Raw genomic sequence first — 22,220 nt, forward strand, 5'->3', positions numbered from 1 at the left:
GCTGCATGGAGGAGGCCATAAGGCCAGTCTGCTGATGGGCAGCAGAGAGAAGCCCTTCACCTTCAAAGAGCAGAAAATGTAAAGCCAGCTGAAGCTGAGGCTGGAGGTGGTGCAGGGGATTTCAGGATTTCTCTTCCTCCCCTTTAAACAAGAGCTGCACGTTGAGCCATTGTTCACATCCCTGGGGATCTACACATGAATTTCAGGACATCTACTTCAAAGCACACGTCCCTGGAAGCAGGAGGAGGTGTGTTTGTGTGGGGCAGGCTCCTGACTTGCATCTCTTTCAGGGAGCTCTGAGTCATTATTTGATCCTGGTGTGTGTGGCAGAGACGGTTCTGGGTTGCCCCCATGTTTCAGGCTCAACTCGTTCCTCGTTTGTGGTCCTCTCCTAACAGCATCTTGAATTTCCAGTTTTCCCCTTGTCTAAATTTGAAACTGGACCAACCTGTCAAATTTCATCCCCAAGCCAGACAACCCCTAAGAAAACCCCACAGTCCTACTTTATCAGTGGACATGTTTTTAGGAAAGTCCTTGTGGACATGTTGCTAGAGATGCCACCAGACACTCCAGGAGAGGAAAAACAAGTGGAAACAGATGACAGAATTATATGCAGATTTCATGATACAACCACCATCTTGTGTTTACAAATCACACAGCTTCACCTTGGATTGTTTTCTTTTAAGACCTTACATGTGATTTTTACCCAATAAAAGGGAGTAAACTAGACATGGCAAAATATGTACTTTCCCCATTCTTGTTCTTTTCTAGAAACAGTGAGAAAGCAAAGGTTAAAAAGGGATCAATATGTATATATATATATATATATATATACATATAAGAGTTTGTTATTTATTTAAAAAAAATATGATTACAAGTTTAGCTAAAGTGGCCTTCTCTTATGTTTCTCTCTTGAACACAAAGGAAATATTTTTAGGAGCACAGAGGATTTTTTCAGTGCAGCCTGCTCTTGGCTTTATCTTTATTTTCTATCAAGTAACTGAAAACGAAACAAAGATCTCAGACATAGGTACATCTTTAAGAGAATTTGCTCACTCTTAACTTTGTTTGAATGGGTAAACCTCCTCACTGTTTGCCCTTAGAGCTATTCCAACAGAGAGCTGTTTTATCAACACTGGCTGCTCAGTGAGGAGAGGCATTTTCTTCCACCTTCAGAGCAGTTTTCTATGCCACTGTTGGGGGGTGGGAAGTTGACCTTAGGTGGACCCTCAAGACAAAACCAGAGGTTTTAAGCAAGTGAAGAATAGGCAAACACTAGCCAGCAGTTGCCATATACAGAGTACACTGCTGAAAAATCCCAGAAATCTCACTGATAGAGCGTTACCCTGTGACTGGATAGTGCTTCTGCCCTTGTAATTTATACATGTGTCAATAGGAGATTACGCCTGTAAGTACAGACTTGGCAAACTCACTTCTAGTGTTTATTAGGGAATTTTGGGGGAGAAAACTAAAAGAAGTACTGCAGGTATTTTCTCCAGTCATGGTGCCTTGGAATGGTGAAACTGCCTCTGGAACTGTTTTGTAAAAACTCTTAGACAGTGAGTTTAAAACAACAGACAATTTTCTGAGCTTTGTGGAGAGTGATTGTAGCTAAAAGCTTAATGCTAAAATTCATAGAGAAGTAAATCTGCAAGAAAAGGTCTGCTTGTAATTATTAGTAGAATAAAAGTCCCTAAATCTGAGTATCTCTGAATTTTGCAAGGTGTAAGAAGCAGGTCTGAGTTCTTCTGACCCATAACTCAGGGCAATCATCAACAGCTAAACAGTGGGCTTAAAAATAAAGCTAATACCTGCACTGCACAGATGTTTTAATGTGTCTCAATCCTGTTGGGAGCAGGTTCAAGATAAAATAAATTATGCTACTGTTTTAACTGAAGCAAGAATGCCCACAGACCTTTTTGTACTGATTTAATGGAATAAATTTTGGGGAAAAAGGTATGGTACACTTCCTGGTCTTTTCCCAGGAATAGCTTTGTGGCTGAGGCACTGGAATGGGTTTTAGGAAATCTTGATTCTATTTCTGGCATTGCCAAGTCATTTATTCTCTCTGTGCTTCTATTCTGTTCCATTCAAGTAGCTGCAATTAATAAATCTCTTCCAGCCATGTAGCAAGGGTGAAACCCTGTGTGCTCAAAGACTACATGATGTGGATTAGAGGAAAAACACAAACACAAAGAGGCAAAGTTTTTCAGCATAGTAGGTGTTACCATCTAAAACATTCCAAAACCTGGACATTTACACACTCCATCAGAAACTGAAGTTGCCAGCTGTATGGATATGATTAATTCTGCTGCAAGAAAGTGCAGAGAACTCTGTTTTAATGCAAATGCCATCTCGCAGCAATCCAGGAAGGACTGGCAGTTTGGTGTTCAGATACCATAAACCAGGGATGTTCACACACTTTCACATAAAAAATAATTCAGATCTCCATATTTGAAGCTTTCTCATGGACATAAGGATCACTCAATAAATTCCATTACTTTTTCAATTGTATTTCAGGGGCTTACAAATTAGTTTTAACAAAAGATTACATACAAAAATAATTACTTCAGCATTCCAAAAAAGGAAATCCTTTCTAAGTTGATTTAAACATTAAAAAGTTAAAACCCCTGAGATGCTGAAGTACATTTTCATCTTCATCCTGCAACCTTAATTTAAAAAATCCTGAAGCCAGATTAATTGTTCCCATAATTTAAATTTTTTCATTACTGAATTCCAGCATACATAATGCAAACATGGCAGTGCTGTGATCTAGAAAGTGCAACTTGCTCTTCATTCAGCTGAGGTGACGTAATGTTCTGCTCAGCCTTGCAGCTGCATTACATAAATATTATTAATGATGAAATGTGGGCTGGGTGCTAAAGTATTCTTTTAGAGTAATCCAAGGCAATATCAGTGACAAGGTTTTTTAGACACTATCTAAAATATGGCAGATGAGTTCCCCATCAGGAAAAATGTTTCTCAGGAGACAGGATCATATATTGGTAGCTCTGATTTTATTCAATCTGCTGGTCAAAAGTATAGAGAGAGATGTCTTGTTATGTGGAATCCAGCCATGCCCATTTGGGGATGGGGGTGTGGTTTGCTGCAAGGCATTTCAATGCAGCAATGAATAAAATACTTTTCCCCTCAGAGTTTGCATAATATTATGGATAGTCATGCAAACACAGGCTCTACTGCCATCAAAACTCCTAATCAAGGGCCTTATAAAACTCTCCCCAAAGACAAAGGAGTTTAGGAAGCAGTGCATCTCAGCCTGAGCGAGACATTTACAATAAGCCAGATGAACTGGTCCTTTGCTCCTGGAAGCAGACAGACAACAGGTAAACTGTGCATTGTGTCTGAACTGGTTTGGTGGGAATTTTTAGCTTTCAGGTCTTCTATGTGAACTCTTGCTCCTACAGAAATTGCTTTATGGTCTTTGTTGACTATATGGAGGAAATGGGATCTTAGATCTAAAGGGCTCATTTGAAAGGCATGTATATGCTCAAGTATTCACACATCACACACAGAGGCAATAAAATCCATAGTTTGAAAACACATTTCCAGAGCCTTCGCCATCACAGTATCACTGAAAGATGCTGTCAGCTCACGTACTACAAACCTCAGTGTTTTATCTCTCTGGATTTACAAAATGGAAATAATGCCAGAAAAGCATACATTTGCTGTTAGATTGTATTATTTTGTTTAGCTGGGACAATGATGAATAGCAGAATCTTCTGCCTTTTTGTTCACAATCTTTTTCAGTCACTGCAGATTTGATTTCAGGCTGCACTGGGTGGTTCTCCTTCAGACCAACTGCTTTCAATGGGATTTTTTTTTTTTTTTAGTGAAATCACATCTATTGATTTAAGAATTTGCCACAGTGTGTTGCTGTTGTTTTTATTAATATAAATCAAATTGATAATGTCCCCTTAGTGCTGAGTAGGGAAAAAAAAATCTTTGTTTTGAAATGGAACTCAATAAGACCCAAATCCCACTATGAATAGAAGAACGAAGGATTACAGCAGCCATATGTTTATAAATGAGTAATAACCTTTACATCAGCAGAGTCCTTCACCAGGAACATCACAGATGGCGATATTTACAGTAGTTCTCTCTGAAGGGCTGACACCTAGGGTGGGTGAGCCTCCCTTAACACAAGCAATCTCAAAATGGCAATTTTTGACCTTCCAGGCCGGACAATGGAGGAGTTTCATTTTTCCAGAGATTTTTTGCCTCCCTTCTGTCATCAGTTTTGCCACGTTGCTTAGTGACCTTCCGGCACTTGACCAGTCGGCGATTTTCAGAATGCAGGAAAATGTTCATGGGAAACAATGCCAACCCAAGTGCCAGCTTTCCTCAATACCCTGCTTTTGTATCTGTACAATCCAAAACCTGTAGGAGTAGGAGAGATATAACGCCGCAGCAAGTAGGACTCTAAAACAGCTATTGAAAATTCATATGTTTTGATGAGATAGCACATAAAACAGTGACTGGCATCCGGCCACAGCATGATTGCAAATGTTCATATTTGTTGGCAAAAACGAGTCTTCTGTGACCTCCCAAGGTCACCTCTCCAGATTTCTCTCTCTGATTCATCAGTAGCAGTTTTGTCAGTGTGTGCAAGCACACAACTATGAGCTCTTCTCTTTCTCCTCTCCTGGCTGAGTGCCACTTCTGAGCAATAAAGTTTCCGGAATTGCTTCTGCATATTGCCTGTGACACTTGCCCCACTCTGGCTCCCACTGCTTGCAGAGAGATGGCAAGGGAGTGAGCAAAAGCTCACCCACATGCGACATCACAAAGCCAGCCGGCGGCTGGAATGCCACGCAGCCTACAAAAATGCTGTGAATTTGCGCGTCTGAAGATCGAGGAATTCTATCCCAGGAGATAGGAGCCAGGATTTGGGAACCACCAAATAGGAGGAGGGAAGGGGATCTGGATATGCTTGAGACAAACCAAGGTGTCTGGTTTTCTAGGAGATGCCTGAGGTGTTTGGTGTTGCTCTGTTCAGGTTCTGCTGAGGTCCAGTCTCAGTGCCCACCAGGGCTGTGTTCTCAGCGTGCAGGGGCCAGGCGCATTTCTGAAGATTCAGCTCCCCAGCCTGCACTTTTGTTGCCCTCATGGGCAGATCCATCTTCCTATTCAATCCTTGGGCTGTCCCTCTTCAGTGCTGGTTACCTTGTGATCAGGGATTTTTTCAGAGGCACTGAATGCAAATGACAAGGTGGTTCCCACATCCTGGCTCAGCCGGTGGGCACAGACCCTGTCTGGACAGTAACATCCTCTGAAGTCCACCTTGAACCATCCATTTCTCTGTTGGAGCTGAGCTCTCAGGAAAAAAATCCTGCCTCTGCCCTTTTCCCCAGACACTGCAGCATTTTAGCTCAGGGTCTTCTCTGTTTTAACTCTGGTTTTAAGTCCATTGGATGCAATTTACACCTTCCCTCATCAGTGACACACCATTTATCTCCCCTTCACAATGGTGAGGAGATCAGAAAATGCATCTTATGACTCCAGCTGTACATTTTCATAGCCATTTCATCCATGTTTAATCCAGATCTGGGTTCCTTACTCTCCTCTGTGCCTCAAGGTAAAGCACTGGCCCTTTCCAGTGAAATCAGCTAAGTAGAAACACCATAACTGCCACAGGTCCCTGATGGTACCTTTGACTCCTCCTGCAGGGTTTCAGATTTAATGACTTGGAATGGGTAGCAGATACTAATGGTTTGCACATCTGTTACACTGCAGCTGGAGAGTGTGTTCCTGTGTTAGAGGCTTGTTGTCATGTCCTGAAAGTAGATGGACAAAAATAAAGGCTCATTAAATATTGAAAAGAAAGGTATCCTTTTTTAGTCAGATTCTTTATGACTCTTCTAAAAATCAAAGTTTATAAAAAATAATCTTATGTCTTCCTTCTGATATGAAATTATTCTCTTTCCCAGTGGAATAAGCCTATGTTTTTTTTTAGGTTGTCTCTATTTTGACTTCAAATACTCATCAAACTATTCCTCATTGTTGATTTTTCTTCTCTCTTTTCTCCACGCCCATTTTGCTTAAAAAAACCAAAGCTACCTTGACTCCTGGTGTATTGGAGGAAATAACGAGACTTACACAGAAGACAAAGACAACTGTAAAGGAAATTTCCTTTACAGATTTTCAGTCATCTCAATACAGAGATCTTATATGATTTCCTCCATCTTGTGGCACTATAAAATACTCTGGAGGACCTCAGTGGCAGGAAATTCAAACAACTGATGGCCTTTTCTGCTACCCCCATTGATCCAATTAAAAAAGTGCTATCTGTCTGTTGAAACCTTTGTTTCAAAGAAAGTACCAAACAACAAAATGCTTCAAAAAACATCTAAATCACTGCCCAGAAGAAGGGGGCCTCACTTTCTCTACTCCTGTAATGAAAAGAGAAATCACTGGGTTTTGCTTTGTATTTTGAGACCTTGTAGTGTTATCTTCTTTGAACCTTCAGCACTCTTTGTTTTTTGCCATTGAAGTGACACTTCAGGGACAGCTGTCCTCACTAAAGTTCTCATTTTCCTACTATTACATCATTGTGTGCACAGAGAGAACCTAAATATATTTGAGAAAGTGGCCTTTCTTATACTGGGTACGAACAGGAAAGAATGAAAATGAAGTCAGATCCTTGAGAACCTGCACTGGAGTAAACAAACACAACAAAAATATTACCGTGACAATCAAGGAGGGCAGCCTGAACTCAGTGGGAGCTATCCACATCCATCTGAGCACAGGCTTTGACTTGCCTTAGCAGCAAACTTTAGAGGTGAACCTGACCTTGAAAGTTCAAGGGTGCTCTGATTTAAAGTTCTGGTTTGATCTCATCTGCACTCACAACAGCAGGACAACAACTTCTGTTTCCCCCTCTTTGGTAAAAAGGTCATAACTTGCCTTGGTTTTCAAAAGCTTGTTCTTTTCTTGCAAGAAAATAAGTAGATAAAAAGAGGAGAAAAGAGATCAGCAAATGATAGAAAAGATTTGTTTTATTTGAGAGAAAATAATGCTTTATCACAATAGCCAGTTTTCTTTTGCAGACCTTGTTTTTTTTTCCTTCTGTTTGTACAGCAGACAGAAGATGGAATGGGGCTGACTGTGAACAGGAATATAAAGGTATGCACAGATGTAGGACTTTGTGAACGGCATGGGGTAGGAGCCTTGATTAGTGTTGCTGAGTAACAGATTAATTCCTTTAGCACTTTCCCGTAAACATGTCTGACTGTTTATGCAGGCAGAGCCTTTAAACTGAATGCATAACTCGAATTCTGCCTCTCTTGTCCATGTGAGCCCACATCGTGTGTTCCTTCAGCCCAGTGCTTTTTTCTACTGTACCTGCCCTTTCCCTCAGTGGGGATTTGTGCTCCAAAGTGCCTTGCAGGACCAGTTTGCAAAGGCAGAGCTGTGCCTGTGTTTGCTCCCATCCAGAGATCCAGGGGCACAGCGGGTCTGGACGGGGCCATGGAATCGGACGCTGAGCAGTTTCCAGTACTGAAAGGGTTAGGGCTGCCTCCACTCTGCCAACAGGAATCCTCCCATCGATTTTCCACTAGGAGCAAGTTCAGGCCCTTCTTCAGTAAGTTACTGAGACAAGTATCAGTGTTGGTAATAGTGGCCCTGCAGCAGATGGAGTGCTTCAATTATCTTGGGCCCGTGATGAATGAGTACTATTGACAGCTGCTGCAAAATCCATAGCAGACTGAGGATGCACAGACAATTATGATATCGCTGGTAAACATATGGCAGGATTGGATCTCTTAAAAAACTACAAACTCGGGCTCTGCTGGCCTTGGGTTTGGTCCAGAGCCAAGTTCCATGTTGGACTTCAGTCACACAGCAAAATCCCACAGGGGTGACAAACCAGGGTCTTAGGGCCTTGGTATCCAGAGCTCACTCTGCCTTTGTTGAATATTGTTTCTGGGTGTTATTGGTGTTTATTTGGTGTGAGTAAAGGGAAAGTTTGTTTGTTTTCCTATACTACTGCTAAAAGGTATGGGTGTACTCTTTTCAGCCTATTTAATTCACCTCAGTACACGCAGTACTGCCTACAGAAAACTCTGAGCAGGTCCATCAGGAGAATGTATTTCTGCACTGACCAAGCCAAGGAGTCAGTAATATCTGTTATTTTAGCCCAATGCAGTTCATGTAACAGTCAGCGAAACAGGAAAGCAGAGTTGGTTTACCTTCTGCTCTCTTGCTGATTCCCATCTCCCCTTTACTGTGAAATTAGGGTGGCTTTGGGAGTACTCTGTGGCCTTTTGCAACCATCTCCTATTTGCTTCATCTGTGGCTCTTAATATTTCTGGAAAGGATGCTGAGGTAGTTGCACACCCACCTTCAGCCTCCATGGTCCCTCTGGGCACTTGTGGCTGTGCCACTGGAGTCTGGAGGGCTCAGGACCCCCAAGCCTCCACCAGCCCAGTGCTGCACAGAGTTCTGCCTCACTGTTCCTTCCAGACTCTGAGAAGGTGCCTTACAAATGTCATGAGTTTTTATTTCACTCAATTCAGAAAAACAGATATAAAACAGGAGTCTCTTTTTCCATCTTTTTCTTCCTGGAGAGGATGGTTTTTCAGTTGCTTTGTTATACAGTTGTTCTTTTCCTTCAGCATTATAAACTATATATCATGATTAACAAATAAGTGTCCCATCAGCTCAGAGAATTAAGAAAACCAACAAAACTCACAGTGGATGACTGTTTTTTTCTCTATTTGTTGAATCAATTTCAGCTGATTCTCCTGCAACAGGCCATATTCAGAAGTCTGCATGTACATCAGACAGCTGAGAGCAAAATTTGCCCTTCACATACACTTTAATCTCCTATCATTTCACATCTCAGTGCCTCCCTAGAAAATGCACCGATTTTCATTCTTGCTGTATTGTCTGTAACACTTATTTATCTATTGTCAGCTGGCAAAGTTATGAGATCAAAGGCTTGGGCAGGCAACTACTACTCTAAAATATTAGAAAAATAGCCTGAGTGATCTTATCCGATTCTCTATTGTTCAGTAATTTGGGAGAGACTTTTGGATCCTATTATCTCTGTTGTCATTTCATTTTTTTTAATGCCAACTTGTTTTTTAAACATTATAAATTATGATACCAGGTGCAAGCACTTCTCTACACAGACCACTCTCTGAAACACATATTTAATTGTATCAGATTATGTTTTTATTTTGTTTTTAATAAATAAAAATATGTGAACACACCTACACAGGCAAGGGATGTAGGAGCTTGTTTGCTTACTTTGAAACCTACTTGCATGCAGAGAGTTCAAAAGCTTGAGTCAGACATCATGCTCTGCTTGGGAGAGGCTGAATAAAGAGGTGATGAGGGGTCAAAGAGGGAAAAAACTCCAACCAAAATGGCTCTGTAGATGACCACAGTAGATGTGAGGGCGTGTATTTGCACTGGACTCATCAGAGTTATCTCTCTTTGTCTGGACTGAGCATTTTGTGTTGTTTAAATACTGGTACCTTATCTTGGCTACTAATATGTGGCATCTCTTTCCCCTTTGTTCATGGCACAAGGCTTTCCTTTGGTTGCAAACAGGAAAGGGATTACTGACAGACGAGAACTACATTTAAAGACCAGAGAAAAAGGTCTGTGAATTCAAAGAGAGTTTGATAGAAGTGCTTTGCCAGCTCAGACCATCAGCCATGTCTCTGTGGAGCACAAGCCACAAGACATTTCCATTTTCCCACAAAATCAGAAGAGTCCTTTTGCCATACAACTGCATGGCCAGGTTTATTCTCCACTCTCTGTGAGCCTTGTTCTCTCCAGCCTCTTCCAAAAAACAGAGGTGTAGGCCCAGCCTGCTAGAAAGTATTTTACAGACCTTTTTTTTTTTTTAAAAAAAAAAAAAGAGTGTGGGGGAAGAACAAAGGAATATCCTACTTTTTGGGTCTGAGTTCTGTCACACTGAAATTTGAGGGAGAGCATAGTATATATTGTTTTCAAAATGCAATAAGTAGATGTGCAAATAAAACAAAACAACAAAACAGCAATGTAAATCCCCCTGCCAACAGGTTATAAACATATTTTGCTAAACCAACTCAGAACTGGGGACAAAAGTGGGAAAAGATGTGCCCAGAAGACCACAGCACTTCTTCCTTGTAAGGCAATGCCAGCCTTTTGTTGGCACTATCCATCATTTCCATGGTGGCTGATGGCTCATCTTCCTCTTAGGAAGCATTCAGCATAAATTATTTTTTAAGATTTGAGATTGTTTGAGACTGTTTGGGATTTGAGATCCTTACCAAAGCCGTATTAGCAAAAACACCAATCTGATATAAAAAAAAATGTTCTGTTCCATCTGGGGTCAGACTGCATTTGTTATCATTTTAATTTAAAATGAGGCTAGAGAAGATATAAAACCCTGATATTCCAGGAACTGACACAGCCTCAGGTCTGACTTTGAACAATTTATCGCAGAGACTAGAGTTGTCAAGGGATCAGTCATTGCCTGTAGCTGAAAGTCATAGACTGTGTAGGAGAAATCCAAATATGCAGGAGGGAAAAAAATCTATTATACTCCATTTTTTCTGTAAATATAAGAGTCTTGTCCTTGTAGAAGTTTTTGCATTTCACCAAAACTCACTAGGAAAAGCCAATAAATCATGCCCAGACAGCAATATGGGACCAGCAATGCATTTTTCCTGATTTTTGTGAATTTTTGAAGGATACTTGTATTTAAGATTGACATTTGCTACTTAAAATACATTTTCCTTATGAGAGCTGGTTTTGCCACTCTTTGGTTCTAATGGTCTTATCATTTAAATGGTCACAAAGGGGTTTAGGCATAATGTCCCTATTAAGATGTAAGAAAGGTGTTCAAACCCCTGCTGGATTTATTTTTTTTTCAGCCTGTCTGGCTGCAGTTTCGACCAGATTCAAGCACATTGATTTGCAGAGCACAGACAATCAGGATAACCAGAAATCATCTGCACTTCAGGGCATATTTTCCCCTTCAAATCCATTAACTTTAGGAAGACTTTCTGGGCGGGTAACTTCAGGGGAATAATAGACTTGTGAACTTAGAAAGAAGCGACCTCCTTGCTGAAGCAGTTAGTGAGGTGCTTTAAAACCCAGCAGCTGAGCAACTGCTTTCAGTTTGGACTTCAGGGAGAAGAAGGGTCCCACCACACCAAGCCATGGCCCATGGAGAGCTGATGTGCACCTTGTCCAGCCCCAGCACAGGAGGTGGTGCTCTTCAGAGTCCGGGACATCTTCTCAGCCCACCACCCTGAACCCCTGAGGGTGCACTTGAGTTTTTAGTGCTCCTCCAAAATGGGTGGAGTCTGCTGCAGTGTCCTGATGGATTCATTCCCAGAATGAAGTTGTTTTTTAACACTAGGACATTTGTGCAGCTTCTCCATTACATTAATTATTTTTTTGCATCATAATAATTTGCTCTGTCTTTTAACCTCTCATGTGCTCAGAGGGGCTGGACACAGTTTCTCCTCAGTCTCAGGCACTCCCCCATGGATGCAGGCAGCAGTGGGAAGGGGATGATCAGAGCTGGTGTGCTTGGCTCAGAGGGTCCCAGCTGGGTGCTCCTGCCTGGCCTTCTCCCCATCCACGTGTCTGGACACGGGTGGAGGTTCATTAACTCTGTGCTTCTGTTGGAATTCCTCTGCTGTGCCAATCTCCTGCTATCTGATCATTTCCAGCAAATTTATCTGGCCAGTAACGTAAAATTACAGCAAACTCTGACAAACTAGGGCAAACCATTTATTAAACTCCCAGATGAAACAATTTACCATTTCTACCATCATTTAAATACAAATGGCTTTTCTTGGATTCTAGTGAAAAACAAGGTAAGCTGCTAGAAATACATCAATGACTTCTACAACTCTACAGATTGGGTTTATGTCTTTTACTAAGTGATGTCTTAGAAAGCATTTCTGTGTGGATTTCATTTCTTAATGTGGTTTATGGCCCCAGAAGCCTCATGAGCCAGTGGGTGTGCAGCCTCCTTTCTACTTGGCAGTGCAAGACTGATACCTTTACTTTACACTGATCAGCCCATACTAAAACTGATACTGCTTCCATTGAAATATCTTTTTACCTTATGACTGACAAATCCTCTCTGACTCATTTTTTTTCCAGCAATCACAAATGCTGCTGGATTCAGTTCCTATTGTTTTTTTCCTTACCTTTATGAGTAACTACCCATTCCCATAGAGGCTGCAGAAATCCCTCCTCAGCCCAGTGCTGCTGACAAGGGCCTGTAGCAGGTATTTCAGGGAACAATGTAAAAGCATAGCAACTGTAGAGGGATACTTTATTCTGGCACACCCTCCCAGCAGTCTGTGCCTTAGGGGCACTGGGAGCCAGAGATTGTATCTGCATCTTTGCGTTTTGTAACGCTCGATGAATTTTTCAGCCAGGAATTTGTCTAATTGCTTTTTGAGCCCATTTATACTTTTGGCCCCTACAACATCCTGTGGCATTGACTTCTGCAGTTTAATTATGCAGCATGTGAAAAAAGAAATAAAAATTTTGCTTTAAATCTGCATCTTGATATTTTTATGTGATACCCTTCCTTGATACCCCCTTTCTTGAATAGTAATAACTAATTTAGAACACACTATACTTTTCTTATTTTAGAATGGTTTCTCTTTATATCTACTATTCTGCATTTATCAAATAAATTTCATTTGACTGTTTTCATCAGCTGGTCACTAATTGACATGAAAACCTTCAGCCATACATCTGATAATTAGGTTTTGCTTTTAATTTTGGTGGTGGTGTTTTTGGTTGTTGGGTTTTTTTGGTCATGTTACGCATCAGCTCCTTTTCCAACTTGTTTATTAATATTTTGAAGAGCAGAAGTCCCAGGATGGTTCTCTGTGAAACTCCACTGATAATCCCCGCCCGGTAAAACAGGATCATACATTTCAACCCTCCTTTCCCCCTTTTGTCTAGTTACTGGTTCACAGAACAATTTCTTTACCCACAAGTGTTCACTTTCCCTGAACAGTCACTGAAGGACCTTGTAGGAACACTGGGGACCTAAGTGCAGTATGGGAGCAGCCAGGGTGGGTCTAACTTGGCCACATGCAAAGCCATACTCTTTTTCCACTTTCTAGGTATTCTTGCAGCACACCATGCCTTTGGGCTATTCTTTTTCCTTTTTATTATACTCATATTGCATGCTTTCATAGAACTTCTAGTTTGCTGGTACAGCCAAGCCTGTTTACTTCTTACTTCAGAAACAAAATGGATTTTATAATCAAAGCAATGAGCTCTCCTTCATTTCCCAATAGATTTTGGCCTTCTACAGAAACTGTTTTCAGGTCCAGGCTGTTTGCTGCCTGGATATTCAGAGTAACTTCCCTGAAAAGACAGTGGTATGAAAGGGATTGTTGCTAGATACATTGTGTATTCAAGATGAAGTGATATAACAGGGTTGAAAGGAGCCTCCTAAAAAGCATCAGTACAGTGCTCTTCACAGACTTTGGGATGGTGCAGGAGAATATTCAAGTGGGAAAAAGAGGGAGTGAGGTATGGGTCAGGAGAGGAGAACTCTTCAGAGAACAAGGGAAGAGAGTACTGCAGAGAGAACGTGGGTCCAAGAATTAGCTTTGGAGTGTGTAGCAGTTACTTCTCTTTATATGTAAGTGGAAATGGCTTCCTGTGTTTCTCTTGCATCCTGGGAGTGAGGACTGGCAGTGCCAGGCTGCATTAAAGTGGCCTGTGGGACTGGGTCCTGCTGCGCACACCTCTTCTGGACAGCCTCCAAAAAACCCAGCAGACAGTCAGTGATGCAGGTGGTGATGGGGGACTTTGGTGTTTCACCTCTTCCTGAGCTTCCAGCACCTTGTTCTGAGTGATTCAAAGGCCATACTTCACCTCAGGTCTAGAGGAATTCTGGGCTTGTCTGAAATCCTCAGGCCTTGATTATCTGTGCTCCGTGAGTACAGGGAATATGCAGCACAGCCACAATCCAGGTGGATGGTTCTATGATTCTTGTGTCCACACAGTCCAGCTATGCATATAATAGACAAAGCCTGCATGTTGTATCTCAACAGAGCTCCCTCATCCCAAATATGAGGTAAAAAAATCCCTCTGAATCCTTGCCTTCTTCTGTGTGCCACCATTTACTCATTCTTGTCTGGCTTGCTGTCATTTCCAGAGGCCACAGGCAGGTGTGTGGCATCTCACAGCAGCACACACCTTCTGGCAGGCTCAGTGTCTCCTGATCCTTCAGGCCTGTCCATTTCTGCACACAGCTCTTGAAAACATCTGCCTTGATTTTTCATCCCTGGGGCCTTCTTAGAGACATTGGCTAAGGTGAAAAACTAGGCACAGATTTTTAGAAGTAGACAGAAAATCGTGAATGTTCTGCTTTTCTTGCCCCATGGTGCCTATCCAGCTGTGAAAAACATTAGTTTTTCATGCTGCCCATCTTCCCAGGCTACAAACATGATTTTCCTTTGACATTGATCATGAGGAGAGTACTGCTACCTTTCTGCATCTCATCCTCTTTTTCCCCCACTCAAATAGAGCTATCCTTTTCTTCTTGAGGCATGGCCATTTTTTGTCTTTCCTTTGACCACACGGTACAAAACTGCTCCATTACTGCAAATTGATAATTCTTTTTTCAGAAAAATCTGAAACTCTTTGCCAATCTTTTTGTCTCTCTAGATTTAATAAGATATATATGTCTTTAAAATTAACTTCTATTATTTTAATTGAATTGGAATAAATGCCACAAGAGAAATAAAGTAACAACAGCAAGAAAAAGAACCCACTTGGCATGGTGAGTGCGTCCTTATCTCCAAAGCACATCCAGCACTATTTCATATCCAGTCCCTGGTTTAAATTCCAGGTGCAAGGCATGGGTAATCAAAAAGTTTTTCTTAACTCACCAGAACATCACATTCCAGACCTTAACTGTGTGGTGACTGTGGTGTCACAACAGCTCTTCAGCTTTCAGGCAGAACAGTGAAATATATAGGCCTACAAATGAGCAAGAAGCTGAAACCTTCTCTTTATTGCATCACATGTCTGTCCATCAGTGTCATTATTCTTGATTTTCTTATAATTTCCCTGATTAATGTTGGTCACCAGAACAGTGAATCCATTCTGCTGAATTTTCAGAGGCCAGCATCTTGGTATTACACCTGGAAGAGGCAGGCTTGGGCGTTTCATTACAAGAGAATTTCTCATGATTCAGCGCTCAACCTTTGTCACTGGGACATTATTTCATCTTTGTTTTTCTCCTGTGACAAAGGGCTTTATCAAAGACCTGTAACCAGTTTTTTAACAGCTATTCAACAACAAAGATTCTGTGTCCTGTTCGCGTGGATCAGTTCAGGGCAGGGATTGGGAGGCTGATGCTTCAAGATCTAACAGCAGCAGCTGGACAGGGATAGTGACTACATCATCTGTGAGGAGGAAGAAGAGTTTGAAGAGAGTTTGGAGAGTGTGAAGCAGCAAGTTTAGGTCACGACAAGAACCAGACATTCTGCAGCAGTGAGAAGGATTAGTGCCCCTTCCTGAGAGGAGTTCCTGTAGTTTCAGGAATGAGATGTCTGCTCTGTGGTCATAGAGAGGACTTTATATAAACATTTCTGATGAAAGGCAGCACAAATGGCTCTTATTTTCCTCCACGGGCCCTTTTATAAGACTTCACTTGTAGATCAAGATAAATAATATATGAGTGCATAAGTGCAGGCATAGATCACACCTTCTCGGAGATCAGATTTTCTCTTCTTTTAAAGGTTTCAGTCCAGAAATAAAAGACAGCATTGATGATCTTATTGGTCATCATGGAACATGCAGTTGTGCCTTGAAAATTAAATGCATAATGCCTTTGAAGTGAGGTCAATGAATTAACCTTGCATTAGATAGTTGGATCCAGTGGGCAAAAATTAACCTATTTGTTGTCTTTAATCATAAACCACCTTGATTTCAAACTTTGTTAACACTTAGAGCAGTAAATAAACCTCTGTAGATCTCTGTCTCCCTCTTAGGCCAGCCAATACCATTAACCACATCTTCTACTTTTATGTTAGTGTTCATGTGGTGCATTTGAAAGATCTTTTTAGCTTCCTGGTGTAACATTTAGGATGAGTCTGTTAGTGCTGGGGAAGCTTATGATATTTGCCACCATTTGATGAGAAGAAATAGAAGTGTCATCTCTATTTTTAGCAGTGAAGGCCTCTTCCCCAGTCAGCAGAGCTGTTCCCCTCCTCGTGAGGGTGTCACAGACAGCATGGTCAGAAGTATGGGGTGGTTGTGGTGATCTCTGCTGGCCTTGAGTTTATGTAATCCTCTGTTTTCCACCCATGATCCATGCAGAGGACAAGCTTTGGTTGTCCCCAGTGTTATTTCAGACAAATGAAACTATTTTAAACAACAGCAAACACTGAACCTCAGGCTTCAGGCACCAAGGAAGGAATTTCTCTTTAGTAAAGAATAGTGTTCACACACAAAAAACCCCACACAAAAGAGAAACACCCCACAGATAAAGAGAAACTCCCAGATGGGGCAGCATAGTGTTCCCAGGTGACATGTACAATCATCCTTGCCTGAGTGTTGACCAACATTCCTGGTTCATGGGCTCAGGACATGCCAATTTCCAGATTTTGGGACTGGGTGGGTACTTTCCATGAGGAAAAACTGCAAAAGCAGGATCACTCTTCTTCCATTGCTCCCCAGAAATTGTGGGGTTCATTTGGGCTTATCCCAGTTCATCAATTCTCTGTCACTGCAGGAGTCTCAGGCTCTGTTTTCTGTTCTCTGATTCTTATACAAGAGCTCAAATAAGATACTTCGGTGGATTCTTTTGTTCTTGAATCATAAGATAGTGTGAAATTGGAATTTGGCACATTTGGCTTATACTCAGTGAAAGACAGAGCTGTTGCTGTCATAATTTAAGGAGAATGATGATGGAAATGGATGCAAAATGCCCTTGAGAATGATGAGCTTTTATACCCAAAGCCAATGATAGAGGTAAGGGCAATGAGCTAAACCAGGATGCAGTGCAGAAATTCTGGGGTGTCTGGAAGTTTGCCCTTGCCCACCTGCAGACCCCCTGCAGCCTGTAAAGTGGAGCAGCTCTGCTGTAGTTGGCACAACCATGTCCATCTGCAGCCAGCAGATAATTTGGCCATTGATCCCCACGTGTGTAGCTGTGCGTTACAAATTTGATGGCCTTCTATGGCCAGGCTTACAGCAATGGTGGATAAGGGAAGAGCAACAGGTGTCACCTAACCAAGCTTGTGCAAAGCTCTTGACACTGTCCCACACAACATCCTTGTCTCTAAACTGGAGAGATGGGGATTTGATGGATGGAGCCCTCGGTGGTTAAGGAATGGCTGGATGGTTGCACTCAAAGAGGGAACCAGGAAAGAGTTCTGGTCCTCAGGGGTTGGGATTGGGATCGGGTTTACTTCATATTTTCTCAGAGACTGAGGCACCATCAGCAAGTTTGCCAAAGACACCAAGCTGAGTGATGCAGTCAGCACCCTGGAGGGAAGGGATGGCATCCACAGGGACCTGGACAGGCTGGAGAGGTGGGATTGGGTGAACCTCCTGGATTTCAACAAGGCCAAGTGCAAGGTCCTGAACTGGGCTGGGGTGATCCCAAACACTAACAAAGACTGGGCAGAGAATGGATTGAGAGCAGCAATGGGGAGAAGAGCCCCCAAGGGGTGCTGGTGGATGAGAATCAGAACACGAGCCAGCAGTGTGTGCTTGCTGCCCAGAGAGCCAAGGGGGTCCTGCATGGCCAGCAGTGTGACCAGCAGGGCAAGGGAGGGGACTGTGCCTCTCTGCTCTGCCCTTGTGAGACCCCACCTGCAGTGCTGCAGCCAGCTCTGGGACCCCCAAAATAAGGACAGGGACCTTTTGGAGTGAGTCCAGAGGAGGGCCATGATCACAAAACTGGAGCTATGAAGAGAGAGGGCGATTAGAACTGTGGCTGTGTGAAAGCAATCAACATTCAAAAAAATGCAACCCAAAGTAATGCAAATAATCTACATAGAGATTATTTTCATAACCCAGAGAAGTTGAGAGAGCACCTTCCAACCCAAACCCTTCCATGATTCAATGAAATCATAGTCATAAACACAAGAAATAACAAGATACTCCAAAATGTCACGTTGAGGGTGATGAAAGCACTGATCTCACTTATTGCCAGGTCTCCAGGAAATATTGATAGGAAAGGAGTGTCAGGGAGAGTGTATGGAGTAACAAGTGGCAATAAGGAAATATTTTTCCTGGAAAATCAATTAAAATTAAACCAAACACAGCCATCTCCTTCTTTAGACTAGAGAGTTCAGCTGGCAGCTCTTAGAGTTAGTTCTTTATGACAGTGTTAGCAGCACTTCTCTTATGAGAAATAGCTAGTAAAATATTCACCTTCTCTGTGGGACTTTACACATCAGGGCCAGGATACCTCATTAAGCTTGGTCCATGGTTTAAAGTGTTTTTCACCACTCTCTGGTGAGGATAAATCTAAGCTAATGGTAGATTTGATAAGACAGCAGTTTTATGATCCAAATACATTGCGTTGTCTATGAATATAGCCTATTTTTGTCAGTTACATTGGAAAGAAATAAATTACTCATCAGTCAATCCATTATTATTATAATAAGAGCACGGCACTACTTAATTGCATCAGTTAAGTGGATATGACTTTGCCAATGCTCATAAATGCCATTACATCAATCCACAGAAATGGACCTGTTGATTTATTAGATGATGATGGACAAAGAAGATGTTGCAATCTCTTTTATAATTTAACCTGTGCTTAAGACATATAGGTGTTTAAGGCCAATACATGTACAGTTATTACCACAGAGAGGGAAAGGGAAAAGGGAATTGTAAACCATAACAACCTCCATCAAGTACATGCCTATTTTGGTATGTGTAATAATCCTGAACATGCATTTATGTAACACACTCTATGGTACTTAAGCTGCTGCGGGCTATCAAGTACAGTAAATCCACATTTAATCAAAGGACCCATGCCATATGATTGAGAACTCTAAATTTTCTTTGCCATGGAGAAATGCAACAGCAGAACAGCAGTTCCACAGATCAACTGCAGTCATGTGGATTGTCTAGCAATAATAAATTTCTCAGAAGAACTTCTGGTCCCCCACGGGTGGTTCATTTACCAAGTGTCTGTTTTCATTTATTTTTATATTTTTGACAAGAAATCCCTACTGCACAGCAAGCCAGTGAAGGCAGTCCCTGTAAGGGTATCATTATTAGGAATAAGGACAAATAACCTGCTGTGATTTGACAAAACACCTGCTCTTCAGTTATTTTTGCACAATTCCATTTGTCTGCACGAAAGGCCTTCTGTATGCTGGATAAAGGTCAGAAGTGACACAAAAATGGAAGTCACCCCAATTCTTGTGAAAGCTGTTTCTATTTGCCTTTTGCTCTTCACTTTGTCACTGAAACAATCTGTGTTTATACATTCTAGTCTTTTACGCGTGTTTTGGGACAAAGGTGGTCCCTGAGAAGAGTCTGACTGGGGAGCTTTAATAGATGGTCTTCCAGAAGCCTTCTTCACCAAGAGGAAAGGCCAGGTTTTCTCAAGTGTCTGAATCCCATTTAGGCACCTGACTAGAGCAGTCATATTCAATTAATTCCTCCCACACGGAGCCCTGGAAGCTCTTTGTTGAGAAGGTCTTAAAAAAGCTGCACAGTGTGTCTATAAACATAGATGTTAGTTGTTTGAAATTCCAACTCAGAAAGTCCGTGGGAAAATCTGCATAAATTCTAAAGTTCATATGCAACTCTAAGCAGCTGACAAAAATGAGAAATAGGTTGAAATTTAATCTGTTTCAATTAATTAAATATTGAGATTTTATATTTTTACTATTTGCACTTTTGACTCCCCAGTGGGTATAATATTATATTAGTCTTCCCAATAAGTCTTCTAATTATAATATCTAGAAGGTCAGCATCTTATTAGAACTAAAAATTAAAACTTTGGAATAATACTGAGCGCTGTAGCATCGTGAAGCAGCCATGCCTGTATTAGCAAAAGCCAGATTCCTGTTCCCATTATTCAAGCTGAATAAATATATTTCTTCGTGAGAAGCTTCCTTAAAGTCAGTGGACTGTGCAGTAAGTCTCTGTTTGCCATGATTGAAGGCACCAGGCTCTGACCTCAAATAAGGAAAGAGGTTTTGATTTTGCCAAACCTTTGGACCATATTGCACAAGGTGATGGAGTTCCGGGTATGCTGACACAGGAGAAACCTGCACAGCAGTGAAGACAACTGAGTTATCTCAGGAAGAAGCAGAATGATCAGTCCCTTTTGAGAGTTGCTCTTTGGGCCTCACAGCCCATTCAACCTCCTTCTGCAGGAGGACAAAGGTAAGCCACAAGCACAATTTCATGGGCTGCTTCTCTGGCCATCAAACTCCCCAGCAAGGGGAAGAGAAAGCACCTTATGTCTGTGCTCCAGGGGAAAAGGCACTGCAGCCATACGAGCTCCCATTTCAGGCAACATGGAGCTTTTCCCCCCACCAAAGCTTGAATCTTCTGGTGGAACCATGAAACCTTGGACAAAGTTTCCAAGGAACCCGCTCAGACCGAGGGCTATCCCTGATCATACCCTCCAGAGAGGTTTTATTGGGTTGCTGCAGTGAGTATATTTCTGGTTGATATTTTCAGGAGAGCTCCAAGAGATCTGATGAAGCATATCCGAAAACACAAGAGCCCATCCTGTACATGTCAGAGAGGGATCTGGATCCAGCCTGGATTAAAAAGCATCTCTAGTACACTGACTTTGGTAGCATAACTGACAGCAGGATTTGGCCCATTGTTTCCTGGGAAAATTAATGAGCTGTAAGAAAAATATCTGACCATCATTTGACTTATCAAAGCCATTGTGACTCCTTCCCTAAATAACATTAAGATGAATCACCTATTATTTGAGAATTGAGAGTCACGGTAGTGACTGAAGCCAAGTTAGGAAAATAGCACTGCCATTACTAGCTTTGCAGGATTGAACTTGACTTGGAATCTGGGGTTTTGCCCTGACAATACCACAGCGTTTGAAACCTTATTTACTTTGTGGGGTTTCTTTTGTACTAACCTACTCACTCTAACATCACATGAAACCTTTAATGGGTGTCCTACATACACGGAATTTATCGTCAGCTGCTTGAATCCTGATCTCATGTGCACTGGTGCAAATAAGAATGAGGGTGCTGCAACCAGTGCAGAAATGTCTGGTTTTGTTTTGTAAAATGCAGTCATTGAATTTTACAGCAACAGAATTGGACCTGCATGTAGATTATTTGCATTACTTTTGGGTTGCATTTTTTTAATCTTTATTGCTTTCACACATTTTTTAAAGTGGCTTTTCTATGTTCTTTACTCTTTCACTGTTCCAGTTGCACAAATGAAAAAATATGGGAACCCTCTGGTGGCCAAAATAATATCTGTAAATCCCACTCAGCCTTAAGCACCTCAGCATGATCTAGTGAAAGGGTCAAACTCTGTTGGAGTTGCATTATTTATATGTTTCATCACCTTTTTCTTCTACTGTCTGTGTACCTTTGTACATAACCTGTATGTCATTGCCTCTTACACAAAAAGCCCTGCGTTTATCAAGATAATTTCAACAACATGGCTTTTATTGTGGTTGAAGGTCTATTGGTCTTTCATTGTTGATCACATGCTCAGTGATTGGGACATTTCTCAACAATTAAGTTGTGAAGAAATGGATTAAAGAGTAATCAGGACTGCCTATCATGGAGCCCTCTGTGCAGGTCAGTCCAGATGTGAGAATGCTTAAAGCTAATAGAATTGTAGAATTACAGAATGGTTTGTGTTGGGAGACACCTTAAAGGTCATCTCGTTCCAAAGCCCTGCCATGGGCAGGGACACCTCCCACTATCCCAGGTTGCTTCAAGCCCCATCCAACCTGGCCATCAACACTTCCAGGTATGGGACATCTGCCGCTTCTTTGGGCAACCTGTTCCTGTTCCTCACCACCCTCACAGGAAAGAATTTCTTCCTAATATCTAATCTAAACCTACTAGCTTTCAGTTGAAAGCCTTTATCCTCAAGAACAGATGAAATTTTTCATCATCCTTCTCCTCAATTAGAGGACTTTAAACCACAAAACATGTCAGCCCTCCAGTGGTTGAAAAAATCCAGAGCAATCCAGGGGTAGTGATAAAGGGTTAGGTTTTGAGGCAATTGAG

Source organism: Pyrgilauda ruficollis, unplaced genomic scaffold, assembly GCF_017590135.1.
Source record: "Pyrgilauda ruficollis isolate IOZ18807 unplaced genomic scaffold, ASM1759013v1 scaffold12, whole genome shotgun sequence".
In the NCBI taxonomy this organism is placed as follows: domain Eukaryota; kingdom Metazoa; phylum Chordata; class Aves; order Passeriformes; family Passeridae; genus Pyrgilauda; species Pyrgilauda ruficollis.